The following is a 21,821-nucleotide window of genomic DNA, read 5'->3' as shown; positions in this document are numbered from 1 at the left end:
ACAGAATGCCAAAGCAGAAAGGGAAATTAAACAAAAAATAAGGTATAAATGGAGGAATTAGGAAACAAAAGAGATAGATAGAAAAAGAATAGTAACATGGCAATAAAAAGTTCTTCCTTATCAGTAATTACTTTAAATGTGAATGGATTAAAGTCTAAATTTAAAAGGCAGAGATTGGTAGAATAGGTTTAACAAAAAACATAATGCAAAAATAGTCTGCATTTAAGAGACTCACTTTAGAGCCAAAATACAAAGATTTTGAAAGTGAAAGAATGGAAAGATATTCTATGCAAATAGCTACCAAAAGAAAGCTGGAGTGACTATACTAATTACAGAAAAAATAGACTTTAAGTCAAAAATTTTTGTAAGCGACAAAGAAAAATACTATATACTGATAAAAGGTTCAACTCATCAAGAAGATCTAACAATATAAATATACATACACCAAACAACAGAGACCCAATATATATGATTCAAGAATTAAGGGAGAAATAGTTCTAAAATAATAGCTGGAGACTTCAGTACCCCATTTTCAATAATGGATAGAAAAATGAGACCAAAAAAAATTAATAATAAAATAGAAGATTTGAATAATACTATAAGCCAACTAGATGGAACAGATATTTGCAGAATACTCCACCCAACAAATGTTTAGACCACAAAACAAATCTCAACAAATTTTAAAATATTGAAATCATAGAAAGTATCTTCACCAATCACAATGGAGTAAAGCTAGAAATAGAAATCAATAAGACAAGGAAAACAGGAAATCTCACAAACATAGAATTTAAATAGCAAACTCTCAAACAACAAAAGTATCAAAGAATAAATCATAAGCGAAAATTTAAAAATATGTTAAGAATAAAAATGAAAATACAACACACCAAATCTCATGTGATATAATAAAAGCAGTGTTCCAAGGGACACTTATATTGCAAACATCTGTGTTAAAAAAAAGAACTCAAGGCGCCTGGGTGGTTCAGTCATTAAGTGTCTGCCTTCGGCTCAGGTCATGATTCCAGGGTCCTGGGATCCAGCCCCATGTCAGACTCCCTGCTCAGCAGGAAGCCTGCTTCTCCCTCTCCCTCTCCCTCTCCCACTCCTGCTGCTTGTGTTCCCTCTCTCGCTGTCTCTTTCTCTTTGTCAAATAAATAAATAGAATCTTTAAAAAAAGTAACTCAAATCAACAATCTAACTTTACACTTTAAGGAACTAAAAAAAAAAAAAATTAAACCCAAAGTTAGTGGAAGGAAGGAAATAATAAAGATTAGAGAAGAGATAAAGCAGAGAATAGAAAAAAAAATAGAGGAAATCAACAAAGCAAAGTGTAGTTCTTTAAAAATATCAACAAAATTAATAATATTTCATTAGACAGGTTAAGAAAAGGGGGAAGATTCAAATTACTAAAACCAGAAATGAAAGTGGGGACATTTTACTCTCAATCGTACAAACATAAAACAGGTATAAGAAAAAAATTAAATAGTTGTATACAAAGAAATTAGATAACTGGAAATAAAATGGAAACATTTCTAGAAATATGAACTATCAAAACTGAAGAAGAAATAGAAATCCTGAAAAGATCTGTAAAAAGCAAAGGTATTCAGTCAGTAATCAAAAATGTTCCATAATCAAAATTGTTTCAAAGAAAAGCTCAGTACCAGATGGCTTCACTTGTGAATTCTATCAATTCTATCAATAAATTCTATCAATAAAGAATTCTATCAATAAAGAAGAATTAAACCTAATCATTGTTAAACTCTTCCAAAAGATAGGAGAGAATACTTCCTAACTCATGCTATGAGACCAGCATTACTCTGATACCAAAGTAAGACCAAGACCTTAAAAGGCAAAACTATAGTCCAGTATCCTTTATGAATACAGATGTAAAAATCCTCAATAATATACTATAACCTGATCTCGGCAGTATATTAGTAGGATTATATACTAAAATTGAATGGGAATTAACCTAAGAATGTAAGGTTGAATCAAGAAAATCAATCAATGTAATATATACCACATTAATAGAATGAAGGGAAAAATTACATGATCATTTCTACTAATGAAAAAAAAGGAACATCTGATAAAACTCAACACCCTTTCATGATAAAAACCCTAAAAAATTAGGAATATAAAGCAATTTTGTCCACTTGATAAAGGGCATTTATGAAATACTCACAGATAACTTTATACTCAATTACAAAAAAATTGAAATCTTTTCCTCTAAAATCAGAAATAAGACAAGAATACCCACTTTTTCACTTCTATTCCATATTGGAACAAAAGTTCTAGCCAGGGCAATTAGGCAAGAAAAAGAAATAAAAAGAATCCAAATTGGAAAGGAAGAAATAAAACTATCTCTACTTACAGACAGTATGAACTTATACACAGAAAACATCCTAAAGAATAAACAAACCAACTATTAGAGCTAATGGACAAATTAGACGAAGTGACAGGCTATACAAGATCAATGTGCACAAATCACTTATGTTTCTGTACATTAGGAATAAACAATCCATAAAGGAAATTAAGGAAACTAAATTTTTCAATAGCATCAAAAAGAGTAAAATACTTGGGAATAAACTTAACCAAGGAGGAACAAGAGTTACACACTGAAAACTATAAAGTTCTCCTGAAAGAAATTAAAGAAAACCTAAATAAGTGGAATGATTGTGTGTCATACTTGGAGGACATTATTGTTAAGATGGAAGTACTCTTCAAAGTGATCTACAGATTCAGTATAATCACAATTAAAATCCTAATGGCCTTTTCTGATGAAATGGAAATGCTGATGCTCAAATTTATATGGAGATGGGAGTCCCTGGATACCCAGATCAATCTTGAAAAAAGAAGAACAATTTTGGAGGTCTCACACTTAGTTATTTCAAAACTCAATACAAAAAAAAAAAACTCAGTACAAAGCTACAGTAATTAGGAGTGCAATACTGGAACATAGATAGACAAATTAACCCACCTGGGATAGAACTAAGGCTCCAGGGGAAACTAGGTGGCTCAGTCGGTTAAGTGGCCGGCTCTTGATTTCAGCTCAGGTCATGATTTCAGAGTTCTGGGATGGAGCCCCACACTGGGCTCCAGGCTCAGTGAGGAATCTGCGTGAGGATTCTCTTCCTCTCTCCCCCTCTGATCCTCCCCCACTCTCATGCAAGTGCTCTCTCCCTCTCAAATAAATAAATAAATAAATATATTTTTAAACGAATTGAGGGTCCAGAAATAAACCCATGTATCTATGGGCAAAATGACTTTTGACAAGGTGCCAAGACTGTCTAATGGAGAAGGAATCATTTTTCTCAACAGCTGATTCTGGGACCAGATATCCAGATGCAAAAAAAAAAAAAAGAAAAGAAAAAGAAAGAAAGAAAAAAGAAAGTGACCCCCTATCTCACATCACAAACAAAAATTAACTCAAAATTAATCAAAGACCTAAATATAAGAAATAAAAGCATAAAATATTCATACAAAATCATCAAACTTGATCAAAATTATAGATTTTTTTCTTTTACAACTAATAAGACATGGAGCTGGAATTAAAACCAAAGTCTGTTGACTCAAAAGCTTACATTTTCTTATAGGACCCACTCTCCAAGAGACTTTCATAGCTAGTTCCTCACTACTCTGTCCATTAAGGATGTGTGTCATTGATCAAGAATAAAGCACAGCTCTCCAGATACTCCTTCACACCAACCAATCCTCCAGAGAAAAATACTCAGCCTATTCTTGAAAAGGCAAGAGAAACAAACTTTCTCTGTCCTACCCGGTCCTCCACATATTTACAAAGCCTGACCTGCAACTAGGGCGCTTTTAGATCGCTCAGGAAGTCTTTGTATGAAAAAAAATACCATGCCCTCATGGTTTCACTTTCCTTACTAAGTAGATAGAGGCTTTACTTCTTGACAACAAGGAAAAAAAAAAAGGCTGAAGACAGAGCTATTCCTAAGAGTGAGAACATTCTGGTATTTTGATGAGGGCAGATCATATCATTCCGTGAGGGCAGGTTTTTAATAAGCTAAGGGGATGGGGGCAAGCAGAATAAAGATTAAACCTGCCCTTGCTGAGACCACACACAGAGTCAGTCACAAGGCAGCAAGACTTGACTGGGGTCTTGTCTCTGTCACTATCAAGGAAACTTAGGCAAGGCCCAGTGTTTCCTAGATGTTCTGTGATGTAGTAATTCCACTTTATAAATTTGCCCAGGGCTAGCTGCATTTGCATTCCTATTAATGGTAGGCACAGCAAAGCCCTTACCTAATCCATGAAGTACAATTCTGTTTGCACTTCTTTTATTAAGATGAATCACTATTTGAGGCCATATGCTGTGATTACAGGGAACCTGTTATAAGAATTTGAACACCCTTTTGAAACGTGAAATATGTTTTCAATTACTTACAGCCATTCATGGTTCCAATTCAGGCAAAACTTTCACTTAAACAAAGAATTAGCCTTGGCCAGAGAATAGTAATTCACGAATATATAAAGTTTAAATGCCCCGATTGGTAGTGCCTGTGTTGGATTTTCACAAGTGACATATTGCCATCTATATCTGCACTGTGTTGACCTAGGACTTATTCAAAGCAAGTGACCCTGGTATAGGTCTGGCTCACCAGAAACTCCTTTTCAAAGTCAGGCACTCACTCAGCTGATTTTGTACAGATACTCCCACTTCCTCCTCTCTTTTCCTTTGTTGAAATCCTGAGCAGGATCCTACAACTCACATTAGTGTTCTTTGACTTCCTGGGGCAACAAGAGACAGAGACAGCTGAGTTAAAACCTACAATCAACACTCCACAGAATTTTAAGAATCATCTCTTTTTCCATTCCATTCCTGTCCTTTGTCTTTGCCACTGCTGAGTATTTCTCTACTGTGCAGGTGACTAGAAGCCCTTTCCTTTGTAAATAAAAGCCTGCCTTTCAAACTGTTCAATTTGTTAAAGGCTTTGTGATGCTGTGGTAATGCCAATGCTGGATACATTGTTATGGTGTCCTGTGTGTCACAGAAAGAGAAGTCACAAAAAATTAAACTTAGAGCTATGGTGCTTAGCAAGACAAAGAGCAATCTCCCTAAGGCAGAACCTTAAAGAGTAAGTCACTGTTTGAGGACAAAGGAAAATAAAAGGAGGAGAAATCTGGGTTGGATTCAATCCAGGAACTGGTTATCCATGAAAATCTGTAACCCTTTCCCTTTAGGGACATAAAGGTCAATAGTTTCTTAGTATATTGAAGGCTGGAATTGGGCCTTTACAGGTCTTTGCTATAATCAACACCCTACTTACAGTGAGTACTCAACAGAAGTTCCATGTTGAATATAACAATGAATATAACAATGAATGTAATCATTTGTCAACGTTTTTCAATTTGTCAGAATTCTCTGTTATGCTGTTTCCTCACAAGCTATTCCATACTTTCGGAGATTCTGTTCAATACAAGATCTGGACAGGCTGTGTGGGGAGAATTAAGGTAAAATACCATCTTTGAGGTAGGACACTACTTTAAATGGCAGTGGTTCTCAGTGGGGAGGCCAATTCTGCCCCCTAGGGGACATGTGACAATGTCTGGAGACATTTTGGGTTGTCAAAAGGCAGGGAGTGTTACTGGCATCTAGTGGACAGAGGCTAGATATGCTGCTAAGCAGTGTATAATGCCAGGACAGCCCTTCACAATAAGGAACCACATGGCCCCATAAGGTCAGTACTGCCTACATTGAGAAATCTTGCTTAAGGGGGAAAAGATTTTAAATGCCTTTACTCTCTGGGTCTCTCACATCAATCTCACTGTGTCTCTGATACTACACCAAACTCTGATCTACCTGTTCCACTTACCACTCTAGTCCAGGCTGTGAGAAGAGTAAAGACAGCGCCCATTGAGTGTTGAAGTCTCATTTGCATTATGAAGTCATATCCAGATGGTGTTTGAATAGGCCAGGACATTAGGCCAGCTAACCTCCCCTAGAAGCCAGGTAGACTTAGCTTCCATTACTCATACTCACTTCCACTTTTGGTTTTGAACCACTTCTGCAGTTGTAGCCTTTGGTTGCAAACTGCCCTAGGATAGTTCAATCAGACATACACTCTCAGCTACCAAGTAGAAAACTTGAATATTTCGGGGCGCCTGGGTGGCTCAGTGGATTAAGCCACTGCCTTCAGCTCAGGTCATGATCTCAGGGTCCTGGGATGGAGTCCCGCATCGGGCTCTCTACTCAGCGGGGAGCCTGCTTCCCTCTCTCTCTATCTGCCTCTCTGCCTACTTGTGATCTCTATCTGTCAAATAAATAAATAAAATCTTTAAAAAAAAAAAAAAGAAAAGAAAACTTGAATATTTCCATATTCACAGAGAAGATGAGCACCCCCGCTCCAAGGCTGACAAGCAACTGAGGCAAGCTTAGGTTCCTGCCCAAGTCAGCGTACTGCATTAAGAGACCCTCCAGTGAGTTTGACCTAGAAGTTACATGGTGGTGCCTGACATTTGCTTGGTGTTTTTAACTTTGGAAGAGATTATATATCCTTGATCTCCTGAAGAGGTTAGCAGGGTAGAGTGAGTGCAAGAAGAAAATTTGGGGTCTTATCCACAATCCACTGGAAAAGCATCAAAATTCAAAAAAAAACCCATAATCCCACTATGTTAAAGACAATTGCACTGTATATAAGGCCTTTGAAGGAGCAGGCTCACAAGAATAGGGTTCTCCTTTTCTTCCTGGGCACTGCTTCTTGTTGCATCTTAGGCTTGGGTGGAATGCTCAGCTAGACCACACTTTGGTCAGAGAAAAAGAGACACCCCACGGTGTCTCCAAGGTCTTGTCCAGAGCCACTTCTCTTACTGACCCCTCATGCCAAAAGAGGAACCAGATTAATCACAACATTGACCTCGCTTGTTTGGGAAGCTCTGCACTTGAGGATTTTGGCCACAGTAAAACTGCCTTTGAATGGGAGAAAGGCAGAAAGGTTTCCAGAATCAAGTGATTTTTTTTTTTCTTGTATATCATTGCCCAATGTTTAGAAACACTTCCTGAAGTGTTTAAACCCTGTGGGGGGGGTCCATCTTCACCATCCCCCAAACACACACACAGACACAAACTCTTCATCCCCAAAGGCAATACTTTTCTCAGATGACCTGCTCCCACACAGAGCTTAATATTCTCCAGAATACTGGGCCACCTCAGGCTGAAGGGGACTGAGGACAACAGAAAAACGTTTCTTGCTTGGTGCCCTGAGGGACTTTCCCAGGGTAGCCTAGGAGAGTTGCTAGGGCTCCCACTAAACATAAGGATGCCAAGCTTCAATGACAAGGCAATGGAACACTCGGCTACTTAGGGCAGAAGGTTCTGGCTCCTTCTAGAGCTCAACTCAAGCTCACAGTGTGTGCGCAGGCAACACCTGGAAGAACAGTGGAGCATTCTCTGAGCTCCAGATTACTCTGAGAATGGGTAGGGAAAAGGGTTTCAAGTACCAGTGCAGCGTTCAAAAGGCAGAGAGCCTCGCACCCCCGCCTTTCTGAAGAGAGGAAATGAGGGAGATAAAAGACAAAGCCGCCGAGCTTTGGGGCTGTGAGGTCGGGCTACAAGACGCTGCCAGCTAGCTAGTGGACCTAAGTGCCTGCAGGTTGCAGGTGGTAGTCTCAGGCTTGGGGGCGGGGGGGGGGTGGCGGCGTGGAGCCATTCAGTTGTCCCCAGGAAGCTTCAAGGGGATCTGCATTTGGGGTGTAAGAGTATGGGGGGAGGGCTCATGGGACACAGAGGTACAAAAATCAGCGAGTCTCCCAAGTGTCCGGTGACACTGCCCTCCCCACATAGACGCCACTGCCACCACGAAGCAACTTACTCCCACATCCTACAATAGCACTATCCGTCCCCACTCCCCACCTCCTTTCAATCTAGGCTGGTCTTGGGAGACCGACCCTGAGGGTGAGAAGGACACAGTGTGAGATTCTGGCTAGTTCCCGGGCTGCCTGCACTGGGTTACACTAAATCCGTCAGGGATTAAAACCAGACCAGATGACCCCAGGTCAGCCCCTGGCGACTCAGGGTCCCACTGTCCCGCTGTCCGGCTGTCCACCAGCCGCTAGCCCACGCTCTCATTGGCTCAATTCCCCTTCCCCCGGGATGACTGGTGGCTGCCAGTGCAGCCCCACCACCGCCAGCACAGAGCCTGGGCTGTGAGGGGTGGGGGTGGGGGTGTCACTGTCCAAAGCTGGGGGTACTCAAGCCAAGGGGCAAAAAGAGAGTCTGCAAGCCAACCGCCCCGAGGCATTCCGGTCCCCTCTACCCGCACCCGCGCTCAGCCCCCCAGTCTCTGCCACCACCCCGGGGAGGGGGAGGCCCAGAGAGAGCATACGAACGAAACAGAAAATTCCGTACCGAGGGGGGAGAGATGAGGCGGTGGGACAGGGCAGCGGGGGGTGACTTGGGGTTGCGGCTGCGGCTTCCTTCCACCCCTGGCCACCGAGCTGCAGAGACGGCAGTAGCTGCTGCCCCTGCAGGCTGCCCCGTCCTCCCTCTTTCCCTCCCCCTTCCCCGCCTCCCCCGCCCCGCCCCGCCCGCCCCTGCCGGGAGCTGGGGGTGTGTGAGGCCTCGGCCGGGGCTGGGGGAGGTGAGAGGTGCTTTCGCCATCCGCAGCTTTCTCCCCCCACCCCCATACACAGCACACACACACACACATACACACACCCCTCAACCGCGACGGGTTCTCCGCAGCTCGCAGACACCCGAAGGGAGGGAGAACAGGAGCGGAGGGAAGCCGGGAGCAGATAGAAGGGAAAAGAGCTCAGGGTTGGACATTTTTGGAGCTAGGGGTGGGGAGGAGAAAGGGAGCGCACCTCCTCGATTTTCCCCTCCCCACCCCTCTTTGCTTTTCTCTCCCCTTCGTTGTACAGCATTTTCCAGAAGCGGCAGCAGAAGGGGACAGAAACCTCTAGTCGAGAAAGATTTGGAGGGGTGGCGGGGTCTCCCGCCAGCCGCTACCTGGCAGCTGGAGCTTGAGTGTGCGTTTGTGCATGTGAGAGGGTAAATGCGGTTCTCTCTCTGTGGCTCTCTCTCCCTGTCTCTCTCTCCCCGTCTCTTCTCTCTCTCCCCGCTCACAGTCCCGTGTCGGCCGCCCCTGTCAGTTTGCCCGTGTCAGTTTCTTCCCTGGCTCTTATTGTGTGGCTGGCTGCGCTAAGAGAGTGCGTGTGTTTGAAGCGGCCCAGGCTGGGTCCTACAGCCGGGAGAAGCGAGAGAACAGGCAGGGGGCGGGTGGAGTGAAGAGTTTCGGGGCGCTGACGGAGGCGAAAGGTGAGGAGGGCCGGCCAGCTACTGGGAAGTTTAGGGATAACTGAAGAGCGGAGGGAAAAACCAAGGTAGGAGCCCGCACTCGCGCCTCTCACCACACCCCGCCCCTTTCCCTGTGCTCCGCTGCCCACAGCCCGGCAGCCTCCAGGCCCGCGGCTGTCCCAGGCGGCTGCTCTTTGCGCGCCGCCCGAAGACCGAGTCCCGCGAGGCGGCCGCACCGCGCGCCCTGGTTCGCCGACACCAGAGCACGCAGATCCGGACAAACCACTTGGCCCCGGGGTAAGTCGACAGGAGGCCCTGTGCCCTCAGCTTCGCTGCTCAAGCGCTGGAGCGCTGCCGTAAGGGATGGCGAGGTGCGGGTTAAGCGAGGGTGCTGGGATGCTGAGGACTGGGAGGCGCTGGCTGTCGGGCTGTAGGCTGAGGTAGTGGGGTGCAGAGCAAAGCCAGCAACAGATTGTTTTTTGGACACAGGGAGAGAGATGAGATGGGGTAAAGCTCTAGGGGTGTCAGGAAAGGTGGCTCTTGTCAATCTCCAAAAGAATCGTTTCTTTCCGGATGTTGTCCTGCACCAGAGCTTTGCCCTTCCCTAGTCAGTGATCTGCTCCATCCCTGGGTAGGTATCAGGCAGGTAAGAATCTGCTCCCAGGCTTCCTCAAAAACCACCTGGGAGGTAGACGGGCATGGGAATTAGGACACTGGCCTTGTTGCCAAACCCACTTTAAGATGCAGAGACCTGAGGTGAACTCATGAGAGTCCATTTACCCTTCTTTCTGTTTTGTATCTTTCAAACTTAAGAAATGACCAGATTTGTTATCCTGGCTTCCTTAAATGAACTAGGAAATTCAAATGGGGGGACCTCAGTCAGATCTCTGCTCTAAAGTAGACACCCCCTCCCTCCAAACACATATACTGACTTGGACATTATCATACCCCCCCCCACACACACACAGGGGTACTGAGCTGTATTTGCAGATACTGGTATTTCTCCATGGACTCTAAGAATGTGACTATGAGAAGAGCTTCTTCCTCATTGCCAAACTGGGTTTCTGGCCATAGTCAGATATGCTGTGATGCCTGAGTGGCTAGCAAGGTTATCCCTCCTTCATGAAAAGCCTGAAGCCAAGAAACCAGCTTGGAAGACAGAATCTGTGAACTTTACCCGAGTTTATTATATGAGTAAGAGAGACACAGATGAATCAATAATGCTCCCTTTAGAGATTGTGCATGCGTGTCAGCCCTACTTCAAATGAGAAATTACTACATTGATATGGTACCCAGACCCACTTGTCTATTGCCATATAATTTATCTTCGTGGCATTTAGCAAATATGACAAGTTTGTATATCAGCATTCAATATTGTCTTTTGTCTGTCTCAGACTGGATTTGGGGGGGGGGGTTGGTGTTTTACAGATGATTTATATCATGTCTCCTTTCCCATAGATTCTTACAAAGCTGAGATATAAATGGTGCCAAATAGTACCTTTCACTCACTCTTTAAAATCTGCTTATTGTAACTCAAAAGGCATGAAAATACATTCACATAGTAGCAAGTGGTTTCAAAGCAAATATTTAGCCTGAAATAAAGGAAACCCACAGGGTCAAGAGGAGCTGCTCTTTCTCTGTTTGCAAGATTGAAGGAAAACTCAATGCCACTTGAAATCTATGTTTTGATTCCTTGGAGATGCTGCTCTCATGGATGGAGATATATATATATATATCTCACATGGGGTGTGTGTGTGTGTGTGTGCACGCGCGTGTGTATATTTTTTTCAGGGACTCAGATCAACCCCATACAATACGGACTCTGTGCTGCTGTAGCAGAGAGGAGAATGTTTGAATTTGTGCTTCCAAATCACCCAGGCTCTTGTGTTAAACTTTCTATTTATTACTATGTTACCGGAATATAATGAATTACCTCCTTCCAACTCAGCAAATGAGAGAAACAGATTCTACATTAAGTGAAACTGTTTATGTTGTATTGGGCAATTTGTTCTAATGCTCACTGCTTAGAGACAGAACAGAATGAGGATTACTCAAGTAGGATCTGAAAATGCGCCCATTCTGTTACTTTTTTTAGGCAATCATAAGCAAATATCTTCTTAGATGGGTTAAAATTATACTTACCCATAAATAGCAAAGATCGGGTTGCAGACAGGTAGGGAAGAACTGGCAATTTCATAATGGGGAAAAACTGAAAGCATCCACAAGGATGGAGACTAAGGAAGGCATAGGTCTCTGCTCTGTTCTTGGTGATGTGAGCATCTGGCTGCCACGGTGGGTCCTGATCCACAGTTACTCAGGGAACAAGGAGGTAGGTAGTGAAGGGATATAGAGCCAATACAGTCCTCAAATGTGTTGTCACAGGTTCCTCTGGCTTCAGTATATGCTCCAACATAGAAACCTGCACCAAATATCTCTCATCTCTGCCAACTATATGAGCCACAGTTTTAAGGTTCCATTCTTTCTAGAATTCACAACCAGAATGACACACAGAACCATACAGGTTTGGAGAAGGATGGGCCAGAAAATTAAAGATATGAAGGAAGAGGAGAGGGACAGAAGAGAACCCAAAGATGTTTTGAAACATGTGGAAAGAAATCCATCCAGGTGTTTGCTTTCTTTTGCTTAGCTGAGGAGAGAATTAGTCCAGATAATTGATTCTGATGTGAAGCATGCTAAAATTGCATACGATTTGTCTTGTAAACCCTGAGTAAACAATAATGGAACTCCTTAGAACCAGAGAATTAGGAGCAATGGAGTACATTTTCTCTTTTGCCATTTCATTTCACTCCTTAGCATATTAAATTTCAATCTCTGAGCCATTCAGTTACTTAATTATCGAATGGATATTTCAAATGTGTCATGCTATTTCTTTCCAGCCTACTTTCAAATATTCTAATTTGTCTTTTGCCATGGCTCTATCACTGAAGGAGAGGCACCAAAGGATCTCTACCTGCTTTATTCCTGCCAAAGATGCTTGTTTTTAGCTAAGTACACTAAGCTGTTCAGAAGCCTCCTGTTAGCTGGAATATGAGGGACAAGACCTTTCTCCCCAAAGCACGCTGCAGCCTAAGGTGCCACCAACCTAACCTGGCCTGGTCATTTTCCAGGTTTTCATAGAGGGGTATGACAAAGTTTGCATCCTATAGGCAGAAAGGATGCCTCATTCTAGGCAGAAATTGCAGTAATCTGTTCTAGATCAGGGCAAAGCTGAGGCTAGCCAGTGAGCCCAGAGCTTAGTAGCTGAGATTTCCATAATGTCATTCTTTCTAAAACTCCATAGCTTCCCTTCTGTTGATGGGTCTCTCAAGTCCTCTGAGCCATAAGACCAACTGGCCCATCCTGATCACAAAGAAGGAGTCCTGAGTGATTCAACTGTGGTCTCATACACAACATGTGCATCATGCTTGATTGAGCAACAAAAGATGATTTCTAAAAGAAATAAAAGCTGGTAGGACAGAGCAAAAAATTGCAAGTTCCCTAGGTTGGGTTCTCCATTACTCACTGTGGGGTTAGCACTTAGGCACTGGTAGACAATGCAATTGCCCTAGCTTTTTGCAAGGAAGAGTTGATGGTGGGAATCAAGCAGGGATTAGGGCAGGGCCCAATGCCCTCATTTTACCTACACAGAAGTTGAGGCCCAGAGAGTAAATATGACTTTCCAAAGTCATACAACTATGTAGCAAGAGAATCAAAGCCAGAACCCAAGACTGCCTGCTAGTACTGAACACATTTCCCTAAAGCTCTCCAGAGATCTCTCTAGGAAGTCAAGAGGATACTAAAACCACATTTGCCAAGATTACAACCCTCTACTTCCTTGTCATGTTTATATTTACCATCTTTACTGCCATATCCTTGTGACTTGCCTTCTCACCCTCTACCTGTCCCCAATACACACACACACACACACACACACACACACACACACACACACACTTCTATACTGGCAGCTAAGAAAACGTAGCATAAGCCCAGCTAGCATATTCAGGTGGAGGGCAGAATTAAACATGACAAAGATTTAACTACTCACACTTATCTGATCTAGCTCACACCACCAACAGCAAGACATCTAGAAAATCCAGACTGTGCTGCACTCTGTTATTTTGGAGAATGGAAACCGATGGACTCCAGTGACTATGGTTCTGGCCTTGTATAGTCATTCTCAGAACCAGCACCCATAAATGCACACACACACGCATTCACACACTTACTGAAAAATTAAGACAAAAGAAGCAGAAAAGACAGGCAGATGGTTTTCACAGTAGAGTCTGAGAAGGAAGGTTTGCAGGGGAGGGGGGAAGAGGAGTGTTATTTCCTGCCTCCATTCTTTAGCCTTGATACCTGGTTTCAATTAATCCCACACTAGATTTTTTTTTTTTTAAGGATCTGAGAAAATAGGCTGATGCAAGCACATCTCTTATAACCCAGTAGGGAAGATAATATGAAGAACTTCTATATTATAGTGAGGATATCACAAGGTTAGGAAAGAGAGGCTAGGATGGAGAGGGTTTGGGTCTTGCTACTCCCCACTGTTGTCCCCACAGCAGTAGCCGCACCATGCCCTGGGAGCTATTTATAAGTGTAGACTCTTAAACTCCTTCTCGGACCTAGTGAATTGGAATCTGATTTTTAAGATTCCCCAGTGATTTGTTTGCATACTGAAGTCTGAGAGGCAATGGACTAGAGTTTATCCCCAAAAGCATCTGAAAGTCATTTGAAAATAAGCAATTATCCCCAGGGCATGCAGGGACAGTTCAAGTGGTTTATCACTTAAAAAAAAATTAAAATATAAACTTTCCCCAGGTCCACTTCTTCCATTATCCAGTGTAAAAGTCTTAAATGTGGTCAAGAGAGTTGATATAGAAGGAGTCAGACCATAGGACTGTTTTGACTACCAGGAGGACCTGGACTTGGGGGATGCACACAGACCTGAGTTCAAATCCAGATCCTGTCCACAAGTAACTGTGTAAACTTGTACGAGGTACTTTGTCTCTCAGCCTCAGATTCCTCATCAGTATTATGGGATTAATAATAACATCTGCTGAGATTGAATTGTTATAAAGATTACATGAGACACTATAAGACACTGACATACTGTGAACAATCAATACATGGAAGATATTATTATAATTAATATGTTTTGGTCATTAATTTTAGTTTGTTAGAAAACTAGTCATTGGATGTGATGTAAGAGGGCATCTAGCACCTATTTCTAATTCGTGTGAATCACATTAGGCTTTCCACAAATAGAACATTAAGAAAAACATACAAAAGCAAAATATATTTCAACAGAATGGGGGTCCCAAAACAAATATTATTCAGAAAGAATTAAAGGTGGTCCTGATGAAATCATTTCATAGAATAAGACTAAAGTCAGAAGTGGCCCTATTCAGGGCATCTGGGTGGTTCAGTTGGCAAAGTGTGTGACCCTTGGTTTCGGCTCAGGTCATGATCTCAGGGTTGTGAGATCAAGCTCCATGTCAGGCTCCACACCTAGAGGTGGAACCTGTTTGAGATTCTTTCTCCATTTCCCTTTGCTCCTCTCCGCCACTCACATGCACACGCATGCTTTCTTCCTCTCTCTAAAGCACACACACACATACACACATACACAAGAATGGCCTATTATATGGCATGTCTCAAAATTACCGTTAGAAAGTTAGTAGTGAGGCTCTTTCTGCATGTTGCACATATGTGCAGTAGGCACACACATGTACACACACACACACCCTTCAATGGAGCAACTGTGAAAAAAATCAAGGCTAAAATAGCATTCCAGGGGCAGAATTAAATATTACTGATTTCTGGCCTGATAACAACCGGTAAAATGGGTGAATAATAACCCCTACTTCATAGGATAGATGTGAAATAATGCAGGTAAAAAAAAATGATGATGGTAAAAGCAGAACAGAGAAAATCAAAAGATATATTTTTTAACCTGAACTCACAAAAGGAAATAAGACATTATACATGAAGATACAGTGATTTTTCCCCTAGAAAGTCATGATTTATTATTAGATAAGAAATACTTTTCCTTATCAACACATCTTCCAAAGGGCAACTCAACAACAGTTAACACTTAGAGAGTGTGAAGTTATGTGCTAAGCGTTTTACATGCAACCTTTCACGTAAACCCTCAGGACAAGTCCATAAAATAGGTACATTATCCTCTTTATTGTACAGACAATACTAAAGCTCAAAGGAACTATGTAACTTGCTCATTGTAGACTTTAATGACTTAGGTAAACACCATACCTATCATTATTTTACAGGTGAAAGAAATGGGAAACTCTTACCTTCACCCAGATCTCTACCTGTTCAATTTTCCCACCCATAAAAGATGATAGGTATATCATGAATTCCAATATTTCTATGAATTCCAATAATTCTATGAATTTTAATAAATTTTATGCATTCCAATAAAATCAATAGGCACTTGATTCTCCAAAACTTCTTGGTTGGCATATGGAGTCTGGGGCAGCCTCAATACAAAGACACAGAAACAGGTGCCAAAGCCTCTGGGTCCCAGTCCTTTGGCATGTTTGCACCCTCCAGCTCTGAGGCACTGAGGTTGCCCAACAACCATTGATTTTCAAGAGGATCCAGATTAGTGGGGCATCAATAATCTTATAATAGATAATAGTGATCACTAATTTCTAAGATTCCTGTGATCACCCCAAATTAACAATAGCAATTGCTATCAATTATTGAACATCTTCGTATTAGTTCTCCATTGTGTCCACAACAACCATAAATTTAGCAGTTTCAAACGATGCACATTTATTATTGTTATAGCTCTGTGTGTCAGAAATGGAGATCACTGGGCTAAAAATCAAGATGTCAGCAGGGCTGCATTTGCTTCTGGAGGCCCTAGGGAAGAATCTTTTTTTTTTTTTTGCTCATTGAGGTTGTTGGCATAATTCACTTCCTTGCAGTTGTGGGACTGAAGTCCCAATTTCTTTGCTGGTTGTCAGCTGGAGGTTTCTGGGAGCCCCCCACATTTCTTGGTCTGCTGCCCCATTCCTCCAACTTCAAAGTCAGTCAGGACAGGTAAGTCCCTTCACAGTCTGAATCTCTCCTGCCTCTTCTTCCTTTGCATCTCTTTCTCTGACCCTGCAGCTTTCTTTTGCTGCTTTTGAGAGCCCATGTATGGACATCAGGCCCACGTGGATAATCCGGGATAGTCTCCCTATTTGAAGGTCATCTAATTATCAACCTTAATTCCATCTGAATAAAAAACAAACAAACAAACAAAAAACCTTTGGCCAAGTAACCTAACACATTCCCAGGTTCTGGGGATGTGCTGACATATTTAGAAGGCCATTATCCTGCCTACCACAATCTTCTTTGTGTTGAGTGCTACAAATATGTTAACTTAAATAACCTTCACTATAGCCTCTATGTAATAGGTATTATTATTCCCATTTAACAGCTGAGGAGAAAAGATCAGGCAAGTTAACTGGTATACCTGATACTGCACAGGTAGTAAAGGGTGGAGGCAGGATTGGAAAATAGGTCTCTCTTCCTCCAAATCGCATTTCCCACTTGGCCTACATTATGCTGCCTCTTCATTGTCAGAAAGCTCTTTTGGTTGTTATTTTTTGTTGTCCTTGTTTTTTCTTTGTGCATTCTCTTTTTTATTAAATTTTTGAATAGGTATTTTATATCCATTGCTCAAAATCGGAATAAAAGGATATGCAGTAAAAAAAAAAAAAACTTGTTCCCACTCTGTTTACTATCTACTTGGTTGCCACCATCCTTTCCTTATTTTACTTTATTTTTTCATCTAGAACTTCTGAATGCAAATGCAAGAAACTATGAATTGATGTTCAGAAAGATCTTTATATCATAACAAAATCTCTGAAACAATAGCTCAAATCTGTCTTGTCCTTTTGCTGTGTTCTTATTACAGTGTAACTTTAGAAGAACTAACATTTGTATTAAGGGACAGAATTTTGAGCTAATCAGTTATCCGAGCAACTGGTGACTACACTCAGCGTTTAAGATACTGTACAGTCCCTTTGGCCCCATGATGCTTACCTGAATACCCTGTACACTATATTACCCTAATGCCTCAATATTATTATATACCCCACACTGGGGGAAAAACCATAACCATAACAAATTCATGAAACATAGCTAATATTATTCCATATAGTAATAAGATGACCATATTTTCAAATAAATAAGCCCAATATCTTATTTACGAATAATCTTTGAAAAATTTCCATAGCTTTCTACCTAACTTGCAAAAGAATGTGGAATTCTTACATAATTGTAAACATTGAAAGAGACTACCATATAGTTGGGTAGCATGCTATGCAGTGACAGGTACACACACACACACACACACACACACACACACAAAAAAAAAAAACCACGAAAAATTACATTTAATTTTAAACAAGGAATTGTGCAAAGCTGATAACAAAATCAATATACTACAGTTAATTATTTTTGTTATCCCTGCTGTGGGCATTGGTCTTTAGCTGTGATTTAAGAACTGACCCCTCCCAGCGTTATCAGTTGCATGCAATATATGCTTGAACTCTAGTAGCACAAAACAGAACATCTTATCATCTCTTTTTGTTCTATCCTTTAAACCAGTGTTTTTCAAAATGTGGGCTATGATTCAAAGTACTTTGAAATCAGTTTAGCAGATTATCACCACTATTTTAAAATAAATCGATTAAAAGAGAAAAATGTGAATCATGTGTAGTAAGGGTAAACATTGTTTAATGACACTTTTGTTCAGTAATGCCTGTGTGTGTGTGTATGTTAGTGTGTATATGTCTGCAAAGGTGAAGCCTTCTTAAGATTTTCTCTCTCCCTCTCCTTCTGCCCCTCCCCCCATGTTCACTCTCCCTCTCTCAAAAAAAAAAAAAAAAAGAATCTCTGCTTAAACATAAAAACCATAAACTTCTGAACTATAAAGGCATTCCATGCTGTACCTTGACATTGTGGTCCCTAATCTGTGGCAATACTCAGAAAGCAGCAAGGATCTAAAACACAAACGAACAAAATTTTTAAGAATCCAATAAAAACAGAAATGCTTTCTCTCTGGGATATAGAACATCTGGAGATTTATAATACCTGCATTTGGAACTAAGCTTCCCAGTGGTCACTTCCTTTGCCATCTCTTAGATAACAATCACTCAGGGGCCCTGACCAGTGCTGAAACTAACATGAATGTCTGCAGTTTACATAAAATATTTTACCTCAAGATTCACCAAAGAACTTTGTGCTGTAGACTGTGTTGTCATCTTCACACAGTGGTCATCTCCAGAAACTTTTTCTGGATGAGTAAAATTTAGTTCAATGGTAACTACCAAGCAATGAAGAAAGATTGACATGGAGGTATGTTTGGGAATAAACTGAGGAAAAAATTGGTGACATGATGATGCACAGGTAAAGGTTTTCCTAGGATGTTGATATCTCAGAAGAGAGGATTTTTACATTTTTTGTATGGTAATTATGCCAGGGAATGGAAAAATGAGAGGACTCATGGGAAGAGAGAAATAGGAAGAGTGTTAAGGAACAATTAAACAATCCAATCTCCAAGTGGTAACTCAGCCCCTACAATCAAGCCCTTGACATATACTCACTAAGTATAGACTAGATGGAAGACACTGTAGGGTGCAAGCATGCATCCCCGTCCTTTTCCCTCTAGGAACTCACAACAGGGTAAGGAGTGAGTGGATGATAGGAGCAAACGTGAAATGAAGTCATGATATGGCTTAGTAGAACATTGTGCTTTAATTCATTCATGGATTAAATCCATGCTTCCAAGGGACAGAGCTGGAAAGTTGGGTTGTGGTAAGATTGTGGAAGATTTTATCTATTAGGCTGTGGCTAGATTTAATTTAGTGGATAAAAGGGAGATAGAAATTGATTTGGAGATGAGAAATGAAATAATGGTAGCTATGTTTGGGGATGATTATTTTGGAAATGGTATGTAGGAAAGACCAGTGGAGGAGCAAGAAATCACAGGCATATCAGTTAGGAAGAAATTATAGAAATCTAGGGATGACGAATAAGTAACACTGTGGTTAAGTAAGGAATCTAAGTCCAAACCCATTCTGGTGTGATTCTAGCTCTGCCACTCTGAGCCTTAGTTTTCTCACCTATGAAAAAAAAAATACTTAGAATACCTACCTCATAATGCTATGAAATAAATATAAATTTAAAACACCTAGCCCGGTACTTAGCCACAGCAAACACTCATACACATTAACTATTACAGTTATCATTATTGTTGTTGTTACTATAGTAGTGGACCTGAAAAGGATGGTGCATAAAGGACACATAAAGGAACAGTAGATATACGATTGTGAATGACTATATATTTGTGGTGAAGGTAGTCAAAGATGACTGTAAATTTTATCCAGTGACAGAAAATGGTGATGCCTTAAGCAAAGATGAAGGTGGGGTGAGAAGGGAAGATGATGAGTTAAGATTTCAATATCATGTTAAGTTAGACGTCAGGCAAGACATCCTCAAGAAAACATCCATCAAAAAATTTGATTTATTCTTCTCCTACCCACTTAAGCCCCCATGTTGCATCATCACTTCCTCATATCAGGGAGAAACAAGATGGGATTGGGAGGGAGACAAACCATAAGTGACTCTTAATCTCACAAAACAAACTGAGGGTTGCTGGGGGGAGGGGGTTTGGGAGAAGGGGGTGGGATTATGGACATTGGGGAGGGTATGTGCTTTGGTGAGTGCTGTGAAGTGTGTAAACCTTGTGATTCACAGACCTGTACCCCTGGGGATAAAAATATATGTTTATAAAAAATAAAAAATTAAAAAAAATTGTGATACAGGAATGCAGCTCATGAGAGAACTTAGGAAATGAGATGAAAATTTGGGAAGTCACAGGTATAGGTATAAAAAATTATCTCTAAAAAATAGATTGAAAAATCTCCAAGGAAGAAAGTCAGAAAAAGGATAAAAGTGAATAAAGTAGAATTTTTTGGTCCATGCTTATTGGAGGGAAAGGAGACAGAGAAAAAATGATTGAAGGCAAAAGGAGACCTGTGTGAAACACGATGGAGAATTCACAAAAGAGAACATTCTATGCTCTGTGGACACAAGATGTTTATAATTCAGTTGAAACAAGTTGACTTATAGACTTGTGATGGAAATCTTTATAAAGCATGAAATATGTAATAAATTCAATTTAAACATAGAAGCTCTCAGTTCTAAACTATACCTCATCTTGTTGACTAGAGAAGTCAAGATGATTTCATGAGTGTTTTAGCTCTTGAATGGCATTTGTTTGGAGATATGGTGGGGGGTGCCTTTTAGATGAGAGGAATTGTGTGATCAAAGGTGAGAAGTTAGAAATGGGCACATCAAGTTTAAAGCAGAGAGAGATCATTCTGACAGGAGTGAAGGGGAGAAGATTAATAAAGGGAAGAGAGGAAAAATTTTCAAATCAATCACATAGCTAATCTCAAGTTCCAGTGGAGGGGAATTTAAAATGTTCAGTCTCTTCTTGGTTTTAAAGCTGGATGTTTCATGTCACTTGTTTCTCACATGAAACTGGACTCCCAGCTTTCTTAGTTAAGTGGCTGAGTGTACAGCCTTGCTGTTAACAAGAATAATAATGTATGGAAGAAAATAACATTAGGGTGAGGGGATGTGGGGGTGGGAGAGAGATGATGTACTGCGTTTGGAACACGTTGAAGTCAAGATGCCAGTGGGACATCTAAATACAGATGTTAAATAGGCAGTTAGATATATGGGTCTAGGACTCAAAGGAGAAGAAGTCTGAGCTAGAGATACAGATTAGGAAGTAAATATCTGATAATAGTAGCACAAAAATAACATGATGAAAATGAATCTTTTATTAAACATATATTAACAACATGGTTCCAAGTGTTTTCCAAATAATAAATCATTTAACCCTCACAAGAACGCTATGAGGTCACATAAGTAGTATTTATTGGAGCCAGGATTTAAACCTAAGCAAGGAAACTCAAAAGCCCATGCTCTGAGTTACTACATTAACAGTAGGTGTTAGCCATGAAAGTAGAATCAATTACTCTAGGAGAGTAAACAAAGAAATAAGTCAACTATTGATCCTGGGAAATACCAACATTTGAGAGGTAGATAGAAAAAAAGAGCTTTCAGAAGAAGACTAATGGATCATAAAGGTAGAAGGAAAGCTGGAAGTGAGTGTTGCCATCAAAATCATGGAAGGAGTAAAGAGTGGGGGTATATCATCAGCATTAAGAAGTTATCCAATGAGGGGAAAAAAAAGAAGTTATCTATTGGATTTGAGAATGTGAGGAGCCCTGAAAAATTTAATGTTTAGAGCAGGGGCCAGCAAACCACAACCATTGGCCAAATCCAGGCCATTGCCTGTTTTTATGTGGACTGCAAGCTAAAAATGGTCCTCATGGGTTTTTTAATTTTGTTTTTTATTTTATTTTTGAGGGAGAGTGTGTGTGCGAGCTGGGGTGGGGTGAGATGGGGCAGAGGAAGAGGGAGAGAGAGAATCTTAAGCAGGTTCCATGCCCAGCACAGAACCTGCAACAGAGCT

At 41.1% G+C, this 21,821-nt stretch overlaps 2 protein-coding genes across 4 annotated transcripts in view; one reads left to right on the top strand and one right to left on the bottom strand.

The window, feature by feature from the left end:
• RTL4 (retrotransposon Gag like 4) overlaps positions 1-8,485 on the bottom strand; it is a 377,204-nt gene extending 368,719 nt beyond the window's left edge. For all 3 annotated transcript variants that reach the window (XM_032330104.1, XM_032330107.1, XM_032330105.1), the window contains exon 1: positions 8,363-8,485. The gene's annotated coding sequence lies outside the window, so the exon portion shown is untranslated. The remainder of the gene's footprint in view (positions 1-8,362) is intronic.
• A 121-nt stretch (positions 8,486-8,606) lies between these two features.
• Positions 8,607-21,821, top strand: part of TRPC5 (transient receptor potential cation channel subfamily C member 5) — a 255,505-nt gene continuing 242,290 nt past the window's right edge. The window contains exon 1 of the mRNA XM_032331227.1: positions 8,607-9,550. The gene's annotated coding sequence lies outside the window, so the exon portion shown is untranslated. The remainder of the gene's footprint in view (positions 9,551-21,821) is intronic.

Source organism: Mustela erminea, chromosome X, assembly GCF_009829155.1.
Source record: "Mustela erminea isolate mMusErm1 chromosome X, mMusErm1.Pri, whole genome shotgun sequence".
Lineage (NCBI taxonomy): Eukaryota > Metazoa > Chordata > Mammalia > Carnivora > Mustelidae > Mustela > Mustela erminea.
Note: the sequence above shows the minus strand (reverse complement) of the source record. Positions and strands in the feature narration are given on the sequence as shown.